General features: G+C 46.0%; 1 protein-coding gene across 3 annotated transcripts in view; it reads right to left on the bottom strand.

Annotated features, from left to right (window-relative positions):
* DAB1 (DAB adaptor protein 1) overlaps positions 1 to 18051 on the bottom strand; it is a 409578-nt gene that overhangs the window by 195090 nt on the left and 196437 nt on the right. For 2 of the 3 annotated variants that reach the window (XM_058421724.1, XM_040072732.2), the window contains exon 2: positions 15211 to 15275. The gene's annotated coding sequence lies outside the window, so the exon portion shown is untranslated. Of the gene's footprint in view, positions 1 to 13014; positions 13532 to 15210; positions 15276 to 18051 lie in introns of all 3 variants that reach the window. The other variant, XM_058421723.1, reaches the window with a different exon arrangement.

Raw genomic sequence — 18051 nt, 5'->3', positions numbered from 1 at the left:
GATTTGGATTGGATTTGTACTTATGACAAAAGTAAATTGGCCACATGGATACAGCTCTCTTTCTCTGCTTTGCAAAGAAGCCCTCACAACAACATTGGGAAATTCCAGGCTCCAGTGTTCCAAGTTAAAGTCACATTAGCTGTGATTGCTCTAGAATATCCCCAGTACATCACCTGCACTGGAAGTATCCTTAAAGCTCAGAGCTACATAAAAATATCCCATTCCTATTTTATAGAGTCTGAGGTGACTTTGGCTGCATGGAGGAGATCCTGACCCATGGAGAAATTCTGAATTTTATCCCCAATGTCAAGAAACCTGGACAGAGAGACTCACTCAAGTCAATTTATATATGAGGAAGTTTTGGTGGCACTGGCACAGGCTGCCCAGAGAGGTGGAAGCCCCATTCTTAGAAACATTCACAGTCTGGATGAGGCTCTGAATGACCTGATCCAGTTGAAAATATCCCTGCTCATGGCAAGGGGTTGGACTAGAAGGCCTTTAGATGTTCCTCCCAACCCATTCCGTGATTCCATGTGCATGGTTCCTCCTCGTGGCTCCTCCAGCACAGTCCCCTGCCTCCCACCACTCCTGGCATCCCAGTGGAGCACTGGGAGAATGTTCACACCAGGAATTTCTCTTCTGTGTGTCACATAAAGAAGAAATGCTGCTCTTTTTTGGCCACCTGCTGAATTGAAGGAATCCATAAGTCATAAACCCTTGGCAGTTTGGCACAAAGGTAGCTCTGACTACTGCAACCCATTTTCAATTCTGACTTTGTACAATCCCAGAGGAAGTAACTGAGGACTTCGTTGGCCTGGAATAGCTCCCATCAGCTCCTGGTATCAAAATGAAACATTCCTGGACTGGTACCATTCCAAACGAGGGACAGGAGACATTTTCTGACTCAGACTACTAAAGGAAAAAACCAGATCTTAGAAGACATTAGGAAGAAAAAATGGGAACTGGGACACTCCCAGAGCCCTGCTCCTGTGTCCAAAACCTCTGGCCTGGGCATATCCCATTTCTCCCATGGCTTGACGTGACTAATTTGGCTGGCTACGGCAGGAGGTTTGTTTGGAAAATGCTGATTGTTTTCTAACTGTAATTGATTGAGATAATTTGTTGTGGTGGTTGAGCGCGAGGCCCCACGTCGTGCTCAGCAGAACGTGAGGATCCAAGAGGCTCAATCCATCTGCACCTTCCTGGAATGCCTTAGACCACGTCAGGCCCAAAGCCACACACTGAAAATGGGCTACTGGAGCTGTTTGGGACCTCCCTCTGGTGACTCCTTCCTTTCCTCCTCCTCCTGCCAGGATAAAACCCACAATACTGGTGTTTTAAAGGAGAGGAAGGATGGAAGAGGAATCATCATCCTTTCAAGGCTTTTCACCTTTTCAGGATGGAATATTTGCAAGGAGCTTTGGATAGGGAGAGTTTGTGGTCATTAAATAGCTTGCCCCAAAATTACAGAGAAAAGGATCCAGCTGAGGCACAACTTGGCTGCTCCTCATCCTCCCCATCCCTGGGGGGAACCATTTACCACCACCTGTCAGAGCAAGAGACTCCCAGAGACCCCCAAAAACTGCTGGAGCTCCTTCTCAAGCCATTGCTGATGCAGGAGCTGATTCCACTCCTGGAGCCACAAATCCAACCCATTTTCCAAGCTGCTTATTTACATAGGGACAAAAATTATTTTCTCCCAGCCAGGTTTTCTTGTGTCAGCCGTTCAACATGTTCCTGGGGTTTTTTTTCCTCTCTTTCTTATTACCTTTTCTGATAGTAAAGACATTGCAGATGGGCATCAAACTGTGCAAAATGTAAATTATGATTGGGTAGAGTCAGAACATAAAAAATAAGTTATTTGGATGACTTTTTTTTTTTTTTTTTCCTGAGGACCACAGCACATATGGCATGCTAAAAAAATGTCTCGTGTTCATTAAGGCTAAATGAGACAGGTTAGAGAATCACGGGCACCAAATGGAAAACTTGGGGGAAAAAATGCTGGCTGGCAACTCATTCTGCTGATAATATTTTTTGGATGTTTCCCTCCTGCCCTCTCTCCCTCATTTTTTTTTTTTTAAACTGCAAGGACATTTTTGCAAATATTTCACAAATATCTGATGGCTGTTGCTTAGGAATCTGTCCTCCCCGCTGTGCCTTCCTCATTTGAAGGTCATAATCTTCAGTTTGTGAAATCATAATTATCTCGCTAGCCAGCAACTCTGATGTCACAAATGGAGGATTATGATGACTTCAATGAAAAAAGCAGCAGCAGGAGAAAATGAACTCAGCCACCGAGAGTTTGTTTGCCTCCCCATCCCTCAAAAAAAAAAAAAAAAAAAAGGATATAGCTGAGAAAAATATCAGCAGAATGATCTCCAAATAGACATAGACTATTTTCTGCATGGCATCAGTGCCTCTTTCAGAATATGAGGTTAATTTCTGCCTTGTGCCAGTTTAATGCAGACTTACACTTTATTTTAACGCAGAGCAAGCATTATATTTAATGTAATAGCAGAATCTTGCTACTTCTTGTGGAGCTCACACACAGACCTCAGAGTTCTTCCATAAAAATGAAACGAGCCTCCCCGTAGCACTCATGAAAATAAAATGGCCAAGATTCACCACAAGGTCACCTAAACCCAGGGCTTTACTACTGCCAGATAATTTGCCACTGTATCGAAAAATATGACAAATAAACACTGTCTGTCAGATTAATAAAGTATGTAATGGCCCACTCTCCTTATTGCTTTTTATTAAGCATCCCTGCCAACCTAATGCTGAAAATTCACTGACTTACTCAGTGACAACTTCTCTCCCCAAAAATCACAGAATCCAAAATGGATTGGGTTGGAGGGAACCTTAAAGTTTTGACTTTTAGTTTTGAACACGCCCCCCCCCCGCCATGTGCAAGGCAACTTGACCAGAAAGAGAGTGAATTTTCCACTAAAAATGGGGGAGAAGAGAGACCACAGCAGAGCAGGGACCATCCTGATGCATTTTCCCGGACCGGAAGACACATAAACCCCAGACATTATTTAGTTGTTGGGAACAGGACTGGGATGGCAGCACTGATTTTCCTCCAGGACTGATGCTCTGGGAACATGATTCAGCAATTCTGAGTGCCATTATTTTGAATAAAGCTATCAATGTTTCTCCTGAGGAGTTTGGAATACAAGAATATTTCTGCTGTCACTATAAATGCTAGTGCGTGTCTCCTGGGCTTCAAAGAACGTACATTTCAATGTTCCTGCCTGCTTGAATGAGACATTAAAAGAGCTATACTCTGAATTCCTGATGTTTTGTAAAAATATGAACTCATAGTGCAGTGATACGACTCTACTGTCTCTTCCCACTGCTGCAGTGCACTGGGACCAACCCCATATCTGGGAAACGGGGTGGAATCTGCCACAGGGATGAGAACAGAAGTACTGAACGCTGAAGGTTGGGGATGCAAAAATGCAATTCCCCGATTATAACCACGTTCCCTGGCACTGGGCTCTGTAACTGGGAGGGGAGTAAGCGGCAGCAATTTCATCCTCGCGGAGGAGTTGCCTTCCAAAGGCATCTCACAGCAACAGCATCCTCAGCCTCCTGGCTGAGGGATGCAGTGGTGAAGGGGAGAGGGCTGGGGGAAATAAAAGCACAACAGCTGTAGTGCCACAGGCCCCTGGCCCACGGAACGTGTTAGGAGAGCACGGCACACACCCAGCGCTCTCAGTCATTAGGAGCAGCATATGGTGGGTTGGGGCTCGTGCTGCCTTTCTCTGCCTGCCCTGCTTCTGCTCAAGGTGTGAGTAAATTAGGAGGGAGTAACGCCGCACACGTGAGCAGAGAACCGCAGGGGGAACAACCATATGGGGTCAGGAGGATGTGTAAATTCTTTGCTGCCACATCTTTGTCCATTTCAAAAGCTCCAAAGGCACCAAAAAAATTATTCAGTTTTGCGTTTGTGTGGTCAAAACCTTCCTGTGCTCTTTTTTTTGTTCTCACAGCAGCTGAGATGCCCCATCATTACTCATAAACTCCCCAAGCACAGAGCACAATACCACATTTACAAACAAGGTGACAACAACTGGGATGGCTCATCCAACCCGGAGAGCACCCCACAACCTCTCTCTGATTCACAAGGCAGAGGTTTGTGAAACCAGCCCAAACCCAAACTGCTGTCTTTGAGACAGCCCAAACGGAGCCAGACAAACACCCTGGGCTGTGCAGGGTGCCCCACAGGTGCCCAGATGGCTCCTGAAAACACCTTTCATGTGGGCAGCTCTGCAGCAGCCACGGCTGCCACAGAGGATGGCAGGCAAGGATCAGCTGGAGCAGCAGAAAAAAACCACAGGGATGGCGTGGGACAGGAGTCCAGATAGAGGCACGGGCTCACAGCACTGCACAGACACCACCTGAGGCAGGTGTGATGCCAAGACCTTGGGTGCAGCAGGACCAGGCACTGGGAACGCTGCAGCTCCCACAAGATGCACAGAGGAAAAAAGAGCAAAGTCTTCCATTCACCTCTGCCCTAAGCAGGCTGGTGAATTTCTGCTAACACCAAGGCTGCTCTTGATGCTGTAAAAGGTGGTACAAGAAATGCCAGTGCTGCCAGAGGAGCTGGGGATGGTGACAGGAGCTGCTGCAAGAGCGACTCACCGCGAGAGCTCGGGAGAAGTGACGCGGGAGTTGGTGTCACGCAGTGTGGAGTTAACCTTTGTCACCTCCGTGTTCAGCTGACTTCCCCCTTTAATGAAACAGCTTGATTTATGTAGGAGTCATTTGCCTTGGTAAGAAAATTATTAAATGATCATCTCTTTCCCCCCCATCCAGATTTGTCACCTGGAACGCGGTAATTGGTGTTTGAACCCGCGGTGGCGTGTCACCGAACGAGTTCAAACAGCCCCACGTGTTCCCTGCTCTCCCAGGACAAGGCAAAATCCTGGTGCTGCCTCTGGATGCTGATGGCCTGGGAACTGCAGATTATTTTCATTCCCTGCATGGCACAAAGCTGAACAAGAACTGGGGAGCAGCACAGCCTGGGTGACTGAAGTGGGATCTGGCTCCAAAGCTCCATTTTGGTTCAGCAAACAAGAAATCCAAGGACCTCAGTGAGGACCAACTCCATGGCTAATGTCAGACATGTGTCAGTGCACTGCTGAATCAGATCCTAATCTCCCACTCTCCCTTGGCATCCCAAAATATGAAAACAATACAATCATGCCAAGAATAAGCTATAAAAATAACTGCTTTTAGTTTAAAAAACTAAGTTGTAAAACGCCCGTAGAGTTGCAATTGGTCTTAATCTCTCTGCAAGTGTCATCTTACATTAGATCCTTGTTCTTCATTCACAATTTGAATCAAAAAAGTGCTTCTGTTTTAATTAGTTTTATAAATTTGCTGAGCTAAATGAATACAGCAGTAAAATCAAAACTGCAGAAAATGTGTGTAATCTCAGCAAACAGCGTTACTTCTGGAACAAATTGTAAACCTAAAAATTAATTAATTAAATTTATTAATTAAAATAATTTGAATTAAATGATTTGATTAAAATTATTTGAAATGCCAAGACGTGAAAACTGTGAATTAAGCTGCCACAGAAAATCTATGGCTCATTTTAATAAACTGCAATAGCCTCAGCCACAAAATTCTCTGCTCCAAAAAATCAGCTGGTGTGTGGAGACAGGCAGTTCCCACATGGCCAGGGACAGTAGAAGAGTTTTAAATTCATCCTGTGACACCAGCTGAAGACTTTTGTTCTAGATGATAATCTTAGTTTTCTCAAAACCCATTACAGTCAGAGTACAACTTAAACTACACTTCTTCCCCTGTGATGGCTCGGTGTCAAAGCACTGTGAGTGATGGATTAGCAATATTTGATTTCAGCTTCCAGGGCATTAATAAACATGGGAAATGGCTCTAATAAGAAGGGTTTCCTTGTCCACTGGCTGCTCTGCAGATTGCTAGGACAAAACCAACCTATAAATGCAGAAATTGTATTTCAGTACAGCTCTGCCAGCTGGCCACACCATTATGCAAGTAATTCCTTCTACCTGGGCTTCTTGGTGGGAAAAAACCCCAAACTTTAATACAACTTGGGAATATCAATTTAATTAAGAGGAGATAGAGGCAGGAGGGTGTTTATTGCCAGAATAAATTTCTACCTGCACTGCACTGATACACCTGTGCCCACGTATTGGTGTGTTCTAGTGGGAAAAACCAAAAACCTTTGCAATCTCTGCTGTGTGGTGGAGGACACCAGCACCACAGCTACCTGTGGGAGCTGAACAAAAAAATCTCACTCTGAGCTGCAGGAAAGGGAACAGATGGTGCAAACATTCACACACACAAATTCACACTTCTTTTCACGACACAAGGTTACTTCTGTGCTTAAGCTCAAAAGGGTTATGGCTGGAGTTAGTCATTCTGGATTCTCCACTGAAACTGCCTGGGAAAGGACTGCAGCAGGTGAGGAGCTGTGGTGGAACAGAGGATGAGCCACACACAAACTCTCTCTCCAAGACACCCCAGTGCTTCTCTCCAGTGCCCTGAGCACTTCCATGCACATTCCAGAGCTCCTACAGACCCTGCTGGCACCAGCACGGCCCCACACAAAAACAACAGCCCAGCACCCACAGATGCTTTATTTAAGACTATGTATGCAGACTGTTCTCTAGAAAGCACACTCCATAAATAAAACATGTTTAATAACCCAAGAAAACCAAACAAAATAAATAAACCATGCTACTGACTGGCAACCTCCTCTGCAGAAGACTCTGTAAAACACTTTCCAGGGTTTGCAAAGTGCCCGCCTGCAAAATATTTTGCATGATACCGTGCTATTCCTTAAACAGCTGTGATGGTCCACATGGTGCAGCAGCTGACAAACTCCCTGCTGGACAGCTCTCCTGCTCCCCCACCACACCAGCTCAAACGTCACCCGGAGTCAGTGCTCCATTTCCTAACTGCAAGGTATGATTAATTAGATAAAAATAACGTTGGCTGTGTTTTCCCACTGCTGGGAGTCAGTGTGGTTCTTGTGAGGTCAGGAATGCCAGACCAACCTGTGTCAGCTCACTGCCCAGCCTGGCAGATTCCCTACAGACAATTAAGGGAAGCAGGGAAGCCTGAAGTGCTGAGTGATGCTGTCACAGCTTTATAATTCACTTCTGGGCGCTCCCTTCACCTGCAGAATGGAGTGACCTGAGTCACACTGAGGTCTGAGCTTATTCTGGGTTTATTTCCAGCTTTGGATGAAGCCACCCCAGCCTGTGCTGATGCTGGAAGTGATTAGGCAGCATTCCTGCTCTTTCCTGCTGTGAGGAAAAGGGTGGGAGATGGGGTAAGGGGGTAAATGTCTGGTGCCAGGCAGGAGGAGTTCCCCTGGGATGCAGCATGGTGCAGTCTGCTGAAAACCCCTCTGAAACTGCTCTAATAAAGCTCTACAGCTGCCTCTGGAAAGGAGCTTCTCCACTTCAACTGCTCTGTGTGGGTGGAAGGCTCATTCCTACAGGAAGGGCTAGCAGGACTGAAGCCAATTTGTAGGAGGTGATTTCTAGAGTCAATTTGTTCTCCTCTGCCCTTTTTTATTCTCTGTATAAAGCTGAGCACACAGGAGAAGAACCAAATCCAATTCAGCATCACTTAATTTTTTCTCAGGACAGCAACTCCCTCTCATTAAAAAAAAAAAAAAAAAAAAAAAAAAAAATCCCTTGTAATTCCATCCATGCTGCAATCTGGTGAATTACCACGTTGGATTCTGGATAGAAAGCTCCTGCTCTGGAGTGAGCCCTCATTGTTGGCTTCCTTGCTATGCACTGCACACAGCTTGCTTTGTTTCACAGCCACAAGTGCTGCTGCACCTTTTTGTCCTGCTCTCCCCAGAACTCAGCCACTCTTCGGTTGGATCTGTAAGTGCCAAGAGGTGGGAAGGGGCATGGGGAGGGAGAGGCTGCCAGGGTGCTCCAAAGGACCATCTGCGTGGGCAGGGAATGCACAATCCCAGCCAACCACACCGGAACATCTGGCTGCCTCCAGCTCGTCACCTTCTGCAAAGGTTACGCACCGTCGCCATGCCAGCTGTGCCAGGCACTAGTTTAACACAAAACACCCCAGAAGCAGCCTGTGGGGACATATTTTTGTTGTCTCTAGCCATTTTAAAAACAGAAAATGCTGCCTAATTAAAAGCTGGCGTGCCCTCCCACTTCTCCCCACACAGGAGGTGTTACTGGGGTCAATCAGGTGTTAATTCCATGAGACTTTTCCTTGTGGGTGCAGGAGCCCGCTCCACACAGCAGTGGTTCGTACTACCTGCTCTGCCTGTATACATCTTGGGATTATTAATTTGGGGATTATACAAGCAGCCAGATTTCCCAACAATCATATTGAAGCAGGGAGGTTAATGCTATTAACACACTATCAATCACACACTTACAAATCCACAGAGTAACCCAGAGACAACAATTTCCCCCACGCTCCTCACAGATCTTGCTATGAATAAACGAAAGTTTCCCACTCTGCATTTTCCCTTTCTAAGACTACTTCCAGCTCTGACATTTTTTATGTTCCTCTGAGTAACTAGTGCCAAAATTTTTCCTGTTTTTACCAGCAACTAAAGCAGCAGCTACGGAGGACTCCTGCAATCCTCAACCTTGTGAGCACAGTCAGAGATGTTTCCCAGGCGGCATTCAAGAGGAGAAAGATGGAAAGCTCTTCAGTTACCTCTGTGGTCTAACATAACCTGGAAGGCTTGGGTCGTTTTTTGGTTCCATTGTGCTCTTTAAAAGTGTTTTGTTAACCCTTTATGGCCTTTTTAGGGAATAATTGGAGGAGGTACCACCTAAGGAACAGGACCTCTCAAGAGTCCACCTTGAAATGTGCTCCCTTCTCCACGTGACTTTGAATTCCCAAAAGCAGCACTTGCTCTCATTTTTATGAGGCTTTTTGATGCCTGTTTGTACCTCTCTGCCTTCCCAGGTCCCCTCCTATCCCTCATCCCCAACGAGCTGCTCGCCGAGCGGCATCGCTGTGGTTGGCGTGCTCACGCCTCGCCAGGCTCTGCTTTACAGGTTTTTTTTTTTTTTACACCAGCCACTGGTAAATGAGGCTGGTGTGACAGGCCACTGGCTGGATAATGACTTCATTCTCCAGACCCACCGAGAGCAAGGTACTTCCCCGGCCCATCTGTTCTCACGGCACGGCTCCGGGAACGCCGTTTGTAAAGAGCGCGGCAAACACCCAGCGGAGCTGCTGATGTGCAACAGAGCCCGGGCTGATGGCCCCTGCAACACACACTGCAAAGCCTCCTCAGCCAAAAAATGGGGAGAGACAGAGCTCTGGGATTACTTCAGAGCCATTGGTGGAAATGCTTCAACTGAAGAAAATAAAATAATAAAAGTACCAGGAGGAAGAAAGCGTCCAGAGGGCTGGAGCAAATCTTGTAGCACACACACAACGCACAGGCACAGTGCTGTTCCTCAGGCACCTCTATTTCCTCCAGGTTTTCTAAGAGAAATAAAAGCTCCAGGAAAGCTACAGGCCCGTAAACAGAAGTGGTCAAAAGTCAAAGCAAAGATCTAAAGAGACTAGAACAAGAAATGACGCTTTAAAAAAACAAGTATCCAGCCTTGACTGAAACCGGCACTCCTGACCTCAAAAAAACCCAAAAAACAAAACAAAACAAAACAAAACAAAACAAAACAAAACAAAACCAACAACAACAACAACAAAAAACCAACCAAAAAAAACCCCAAAAAAACAAAAAAACAAAAAACACCACAAAAACCCCCCTGGTACTGTCTTCAATTTGGAGAAGGGATGAACAAGAAGTGGTGGGGCATTGGTCTATTTGAATAATGAGTAATTTAATGAAGATAATGTGGGCTCGGTAGCGTCCCACCTCCTCAGCACATAAGTGTGGCAGCAGATGACTGCCAACACCATATTTCAAATTGCCTTTAAAACAAAATTCCCTTTGTTTTTAAACACGTTGTCCCACAGAAGGTGCTGCTGTTTGACCCGGACAGGGGGCAGATGTGAGCGATTCATGAATGCCTTGAGGCTGCTGAAGGTCAGGAGAACATCCTCCCTCACGTCCAACAGGACATTTTAACAATGAACTCTCACTGTTAGGTTGGGATGTGAGCCAGCTATTAGCAGACAGAGCTTGCTCCAGGTAAATCCTTCCACAGCTGCCTGTTATCCCCATCACATTTTTCCTCCTGACAGAGGCAGCACTGTCCGTATAGATCACAGGTGCAATCCAGTATGGAAATCCTATTTAGTTGTGCAATACATTACTGTCTTCTCCCTGGCTGTACTAATGTCTGAATTAAACCGTAATATCTCGTGGCTGGAACCTTTCTTTAATTCATGCTGCAGACCCCTCACACAATCTATGTGCTGAACAAAGTAGTAAATTCACCTTAACATCTTTATGCATTCCCACAGTCTTTAAATCATTCATATCCAGACTTTCTGTGTGTTCTGGATCGGGTGGAAATATTTCTAGCACATAACTTTTCCATTAATGGTTTGGGGGAATGAACTCTTCAAAGAGAAAGCTCTGTCCTTTAATCATTTGGAGAAAGAGCAATGCCCAACTTCACTGCTGCAGGGGGAGCCTGGAGAGGCCCCTGGGCTCTGAGCCATCCTGGAGTGAGGTTCCTCTGAAGAGTGGCTGGGATCAGGCCCTGAATCCATCCCTAGGGAACAGCAAACACTGCAGATGGGTGGTGGTGGGGTGGCATCCCTCTCCCTTCACCAGTGTGCTTCCCCTGTATGGGCAAAGAAGACAGGAAAACTCCTCTTTCTGTCACAAGATGTGAGTGAAACCCTCCAGATGGACTTCCCTCTAACACCAAATGCAATTATTCACCAAGACTTGATAAAACCTTGAAGGCAAGTTCGAGAACAGGCTCCACTGTATCATCTGCAGGAGTTGAGGCGGGTGTGAACAACAGAGCTGCACTGTACCTAAATTGTGAGACATCTTCCAAAATCAGCTTCACTGAGACACAGCACAGGTAAAAATCACCACGGAGTACAGCAAAATGTAACAAAACCAAATTAAGGAGTTTGGCAGGGCTCTCTAAAATTCAAACACTTTGCAAGGACCCTGCACACCAAGACTCTGCAGCTTTTGGGGTACTGGTGACACTGATTGTCCCTCTCTTTTGACAACTGCACTTTTCTCCATGAACTCTTTTCCTTCTGTGGTTCTAACCCAGAGCTAAAAGGTCCCATAATCACTGCTACGGAAGCTGGAGGAGACAGGGGGTTGTTAAACTGTGAAATCCCTCAAACTGAGCTCCATCAATGCATTTGTCCAGGACATAAAGCCTCTCCATAGGCAAAAGCCCCTCTGCTTTTTGGGAATCTACATGGGCAGTTCTGGAGCCACCTGCCACCACTGACCATGAGCTGCCACACCAAGAGCTGACAGAAACAGAGTCCACGAGGCAAACTTCTCCTGTAGAGACTCCAGCTCCCTGCACGCCTGGGAGAAGGGACTGTACCTCAGCTGACTGAAGACTTAGCCAAAATTCTCATGGTTTCTTTCACCCAAGTATTGTTTCCAGTCTTTTAGGGCCAAAGAACACTTTGTTGAAAGTAGAGAAAATTGCTTTTGAAACAGGAGAATATTGCAGGCAAATGTCAGCATGGTGCCAGTCTGTGTTTTGCTTCCTTAGGTACTCTAAATTTCTGGCCTGAGTCCAGCTCCTCAAAGACAATGGGTTCTCCCCAGTGCCAGGTGTTACCACGGGTCCCTCCCTACTTCTGAACCAGCTCTGAGAGGGTTTGTCCTCCTGCAGTGCTCTCCAGCTGCTCCCAGCTTCTGCCTCCAGCCTCTGACCTTTTTGAAAGCTACCTGGGAAATCCCACATTTGGTAAGAGACTTTTTAAAGCAAACAGTTTACATATGATTAATTCTTCCTGCAGACCTCAAAAAAACCTTCCTGATTAGCAAAGGTCACTGAATCTCAAAAGTTAATGGCAGACACTTCAAATATATTACAGCCTTCCTCTAAAAAAGTAAAACAAAACTGGGTTTGTCTGGAGAAAACAGATGCAGCAGAAGAAAAGGCAAGGATCAGGGTAGGTACAAACTGAAAAACTGATAGAGGAACAGCTGTGGGTTAATCTCAAGAGCTGGAGAGGAATAGGACAGGACCTCTTGCCAGAGCAACCCTAGATGTAGAAAAATAAATCTATATTCTAACAGTGAGCACAGCTGGAGCTCCTGCTGGAATCACTAAGTAGTGGGATAGTCTCTGGGTGTTCGAGGGTGCACTTTCCCTATGAAAGACCCAAGGAAAACGAGAAGAGAGAATCCTCAGCCATCCTCCTGCACATTCCCATCAAACCCTTCTCTGTTAGGCAGCCATGACTTTGCTAACATAACTGATCCATAATTCATAATTATTACCCCTGCTCAATAATTACAGTGTTAATATTTGGGTAATTTAGAAGTACCTTTCTCCAGCAGAGTTTAGCCTGTGCCACTGCATAATGCACAATTTAAGTGTTTAGGAATAAAGCTGTTCTCTCCTCTTTCTTTTCCTTCCCCGTTCATACCTCCAAAATGTTTTCAAAACGTCAGTGAAAAGAGGAATTTGAAGAGGGACTCTCATTACTTCAAGGCAGAATTAAAAAATTATGAAATGCATAATGCCCAATTTATCAATCAAAGCAAACTGCAGTACAGACACACTGAAAGCCCTTCACTCTCTAATCACTAATAGGTAACACTATCAAATTCAGCCCTACACTCTATTAGAATTGCAGTAGAAAAGCACTTAGTGTAATGCCCAAAGACAGCTCACCAAATACCGCTCACTTGGCTCAAAGACAAGGCTGAAGATGTTAATAATTTGAAAGCTTCCTTAACCAGTGTGCTTTATGAATATGCCCAGAAAATGAAATAAAATTCCTATGCACAATTTCTGAATATTTTAAAAAAATTAAAAATCTAACTTGCATTCAGCCCAATAACTGTGATTTTTTTCCCCCAGATTTGTGAATTACCCGTGGATGTCTCGCTGTCCCAGCTGCAGAGCCCATAATGTCCCTGGTGCAAACTGCAGGAATCATTTCCATCCCTTCTTACTGACCACATTAATTTCAGGCTTGCTTGTAGTAGGATTTGTTTTTTTTAGGTCCTCATTTCCTAATTTCTCATTTTCCCCTCAGTCTCCCAGGCACCACAAATGCACAGTGTTGGCAGGGCAGGGATGAGCTTCATCCAATCTTCTCTCTCAGTTGTCCCTTCTTTCCCTGATCTCCTCCAAGAGGAGGACAGGCAAAGACAACAAACCTCTGTGACCAGGTCCAGTGCTCGTGTCCTCTCTTTTCATGTTGTTTTCCACCTCAAACTTCAGATTTCTTCAGGTTTTCTTACTCTCCAGAGTAAATGTCATCAACAGAGCATCTCTGTAAAGCACCCAGAGTTGGAGCAGAACCACCCAGCTGCAGGCAGCAGCGCAGTTGTGATGGGGGGGATGTAGCAAACACCGAGTTTACACACAGACAGAGACACTGTGAGCTGGTGACAAGTAGTACAAAGACTTATTTGATGCAAAGACAGAATGACTGCATTGCTTATGTCAAAAAAAGATCAGTGGAAGCATAACAACAGAGCATTCTGCATGCTACACACACCGCATAAAGCACAAAAAATACTCTTTATGTTTCCTGCGCTTCTCTAGCCTGGTTTCTCAGGAAAAAAACAAGAGCTGTGCGATTGTTCTGTCACTCACTGCTTCCCCAAATAACTTTTGAACCTGTTGGCTGATCTCAGGTTTGACAGATAGGCCGGGGTCTCAAAGGGATCACATTCCTATCAGATGCGTGAAAACAACAGAGACTCAAACCGGTGCCTTTGCCGAGCTGCCCCCCGCGCCGTGCCTGCCTCTGCTCTGAACCTCAGGGGTACCAATTAGCCCACGAGCTGGAGCAGCTCTGTGGAGCAGGGAACAGCTGGGGAAATGCTTGCTCACATCTTCAGACAACGCTCCCAGCACGAACATCGGTGCGCGCGCTCCTGCCCCGGGACGCGCCGAGAGGAGGGCTGGGCGCTCCAGCCACGGACCCATCCTCCTCCTGGCACAGAAACGCACAGCAGCATCCCAAAATGCTCCCAGCCTGAGCTGGCCTTGGTGTGTTTGGGGCTTACTTTGTCCTCAAGCCCCAAGCCTCTGATGGTGTCTCTGAGCTCCCGTGTGCTGTTGGTGCCAACACCCCCAGGACTGCCCTGTGCTTCCAGGGCTCACCAATAAATGACATTTCCTTCCTCACCCTCCCCTGCCTGCCCCTCAGAGCTGCAAACAGCAATTCAGTCTCTGAGCTCCTAAAGCATACATGCATTTTCTTGCTGGCATCACCAAAAAAAAGAAAAAAAAAAAAGTAAAAAATAAGAGAACTGTTGCCTGGCAAAGAGTAAGATCTCTGTTCGGTTTTAAGGGGATGTGTATGACAGGGAAGCTACAGGACGCTCATTCTAATAGCCAGTGCTGCTAATTAAAACTGTTTTGGAAGATCTGCAGCCAGCATATAAATCACCCCTCTATATGCTATAAATAAGAGGCAGATACGGAATTGAATAGCTCCCATTTGTCAACGGAATGAAGAGATTTGATTGTGTCTTTTTGAATAATAAATCCAGACATACCTAGCAGGGCACGGAGAGTTGCTCCAAGTGTCTCTTTTATCAAACAACAATGATTATATTATAGGGTTTGCATTATGGGCCATCATCCATTTCTCTTGTTTTCCCATTTATCGCTGACATCCTCCCTCCCAGATGAAACATTTTGCTCTGCACAGAATGTGTTCATGCAAAGATGGCAGGAGCAAACACTACCGAGTCTCCCGGTGCAGTGTGCATCTACCAGGATGTATCACAGAGCAGAAGGGAGTTTTGTAGGGAAACTGAGCTGTGGGAGCTTGAACACTCAGGTTTTTCACCCTAAATACACAGGTTTTCCTCCCTATCCTTTTTTCCACAGAGTTTCTAAAGGACACTCAAAATGCACTGGGAATCAGACAGAGGAGAGTCAAATCATTCTTACTGGCAATGGATGTCCATTCACGCAAAACAATGCAGAGAACCAAAGATAAAGTCCTGAAGATCATCTTAAAACACCACTGAACAATGGAAACTCCAAAGGCATCCACACACAAGAAGCAGATTCTTAGTAATAATGATAATAATGATGACAATACCTCGCTCCTGCGTGGAAATCTCTCTTCAACACTACATTCCACTCACAGCCACCATGTCCTTCTCACTGCAAAAGAAAACAAACAAATGGGCACCAATTAGAAAAGGGCATTTATTAACGTTAAGTTCAGAGTAGCTTCAAATTTTGCACATGCACTCATAAAACAGAAGATTTAGGATTCCCTGTCACACGGAAGGCTGCAGAAGGTTAATTGAGTTCACTGCAGAAGTATCATTACCTCTACAACACACCTAAGGAAAAAAGCACAGCAGTCAGGTTATGAAGATAGATTTATTTTAAGCCCTTAAAACTATTTGTCAAATTTTTGCCCTCTAACAGGGTGAGGATTCCTCTCGCTTTGTCCCTAAATTCCAGTGCAGCTGAACAGCAACTTCCAAAGCATTTCCTCGACTGTGGATTTCACACCTTCCCACAGAGACACCCCTGTCCCACCCACTGATAAAGTGAGACAGAGAAGTCTTGACCTCTGGCATCTATTCCCATTTTCCCAAAGGAAAAGCATTCTCTGGGATGGACCACAGGATTTCCTCTCCCCTGCTGAAAGAGCAGCTGCTGGCTAGGAGACAGCAAAACCAGCTCAGGGGGCTGCAGAGAAATTCCTATGGGCTGTGCCTTTATCTTTGCTTCTGCTGGGACTTAAAGTGGGGAGAAACAAGGGGGAAATCTTCCCATTTGGGATCCCTCATCCCCCTGTCCAAAAAGGGCAACAATCCCCTCAATATCACGGGGATAAACAGCATCCTTGTGACCTGCTCCTCATCTCCTCAGGCTGGTAAAGCTCTGACCTAGGTGTGCTTATTTTCACTGTAAATCGGGATGATTTTATTATTTTGGGGTTATGTTTGCCAATAAAAAGGAAAAGACAGCGCTGGCTGGAAGAATTTGATGGCTTCACAGTTATTTTGAAATCCCAGCCTGCCTCCCTAGGTGCTCACCTGGCTGTCTGCCCTCCCCTCGCTCCCTGGGGTTCCTGAGCCTAAAGAATGTCCTAGGCACCAGGAGCCAGGCCACGGCTCCCGTGTCACCAGCTCTGCAAAGACTTTGCAGTCACTGTTTGGTGCCTGACGATGACACAAAAGCTGCTGCAGAGCAATTCACAACGCGGGCACACGCAGAGCACAAAGCAGGCAGATGGGACTCGGAGCACAAAGAGGATGAAAACATCGTTTTAACAAAATCCATTCGTTCAGATGACCCGAACTTGAAATTAAGGTGTTAAAACCCAAGACAAAGAGGATTTCTGATTGGCAGCCAGTGATGTCAGCCCCGTGCCAATTACAGAGGGAATTCACGTGGCAGCCTTCAAAAAAGAAATAATTCCCTGTCTGATACAGCAGTAAGACATTGTAGACAGCCCATTTGCAGGGGATTACGCGGCACTTCTCAGGTAGTTAAAGCCACTGAGCCTTTTGACCTTGTGCCTCCTAACACTACTGGAGCCACAATCACCCAGGGACACGCTGCTCATCATGTGTGTCTTATTGCTTGAGCAAAACCCAGCCAGCCAGCAACCCGAGCCCACCACCCCGGGCTCTTTGGCTATGAATTATTACAACACGAACGCAATAAACAGCGCTATTTATTAGCTTATTCTATGATTTCAGAGGTGACTACGCAGACTGAGAAAGCAGAGGAAGGCCGTGCCAGGCTAGAGTGAGAGCATTTCTCGGGTCACTGCCTTAAAGGCGGATATTTCGTGCTACCGCGATGCTTGGCGCAAGGTGAGTAAATCTTTGCATTCTCGAAGTGGCTGGAATTAATCGTCCCTCCAGATGGGATCCGAGCTCGCTCGCTGCCATAACGTTCAGCATGTAATGAACACCAGGCAAGGTGAAAATTGATATCAAGAGCACTTCTAAGAGCTAAAAAGTTAACACCTAAATTGGGAATCAATATATGCTGTAAGTATTGATCAGCAGAACAGAAATCCTCAGGTTTTTTGCCTCTGCTGAGTGGATGCTGTCAGAGGTTGAGCTGAAGTTCTACTGAAACACCCTACTTTAACTGTTATTTTGTAAAAAGGCAAAAAGCAGCCCAACCTTATGCTTTATGGAGTGATTGTCTGACCCTTCCACAAGTGCATCCACGCAGAATAACCAGGAGCACGCCAAGCCAGGTGTCAGCAGTGACTTTTTTACTGTCCCTCAGTTTGTGAGGTCGTGCTTTTGTCCTCAAAGACAAACAGAAGAAGCCAGAGCTGAGGAGCAGGGATGGATGGCCTTTGGTGCAGGAATGGGAAGGGCACATCTGTGCCTGGTGGTGGAGCACGGGGCAGAGATTTTGAGCTTGCTGAGCACACAGGAGCCCAGGTCTCACCTCTGCAATGCAGCTCACAGCTCTTCCCACTGTGCTTGCACAAAAGCAGCTCTGCTGCCTTGGGAAGGGGGATTTCTGCACGGTGCCCTGCGCTCTGGTGGGGACATGGCTCCTTGGGTCAGTGGCAGGTGAAGAGCAGCTGCTGGATGTGTCATCCCATGCTGTGTATCTGCTCAGAGCAAGCTTTTCCGACATGCTGATGAATGAAAGAGCTGTGAAAAACAAATGTCTCATTGTTTGAGTCCTCCAGCCTGCAAGGAAGCAGGAATTTCTGTGCTCTACATCAAAGGAGCACTTGACCCTGTGTGATCAATTCCTCCTCCTAATTATTACGCGCTGAAAGACCTGAACTTCTGCGAGGTCTCCCAGGTGAAAAGGGGCAAGAACATCTCAGGAAAGGTTAGAAAATCTGTACATTTCTATAAATATTTGTTGGTCTGCATTCCTTTAACTTTGCATGATTAAATACAGCCCGCTTCTGTTCTTCCACTTTATCCTCCGGGGA

The sequence above is a fragment of the Hirundo rustica genome, chromosome 9 (genome assembly GCF_015227805.2).
Source record: "Hirundo rustica isolate bHirRus1 chromosome 9, bHirRus1.pri.v3, whole genome shotgun sequence".
Lineage (NCBI taxonomy): Eukaryota > Metazoa > Chordata > Aves > Passeriformes > Hirundinidae > Hirundo > Hirundo rustica.
The sequence above is the reverse complement of the archived record's forward strand: the minus strand, read 5'-3'. Positions and strand labels throughout refer to the sequence as shown.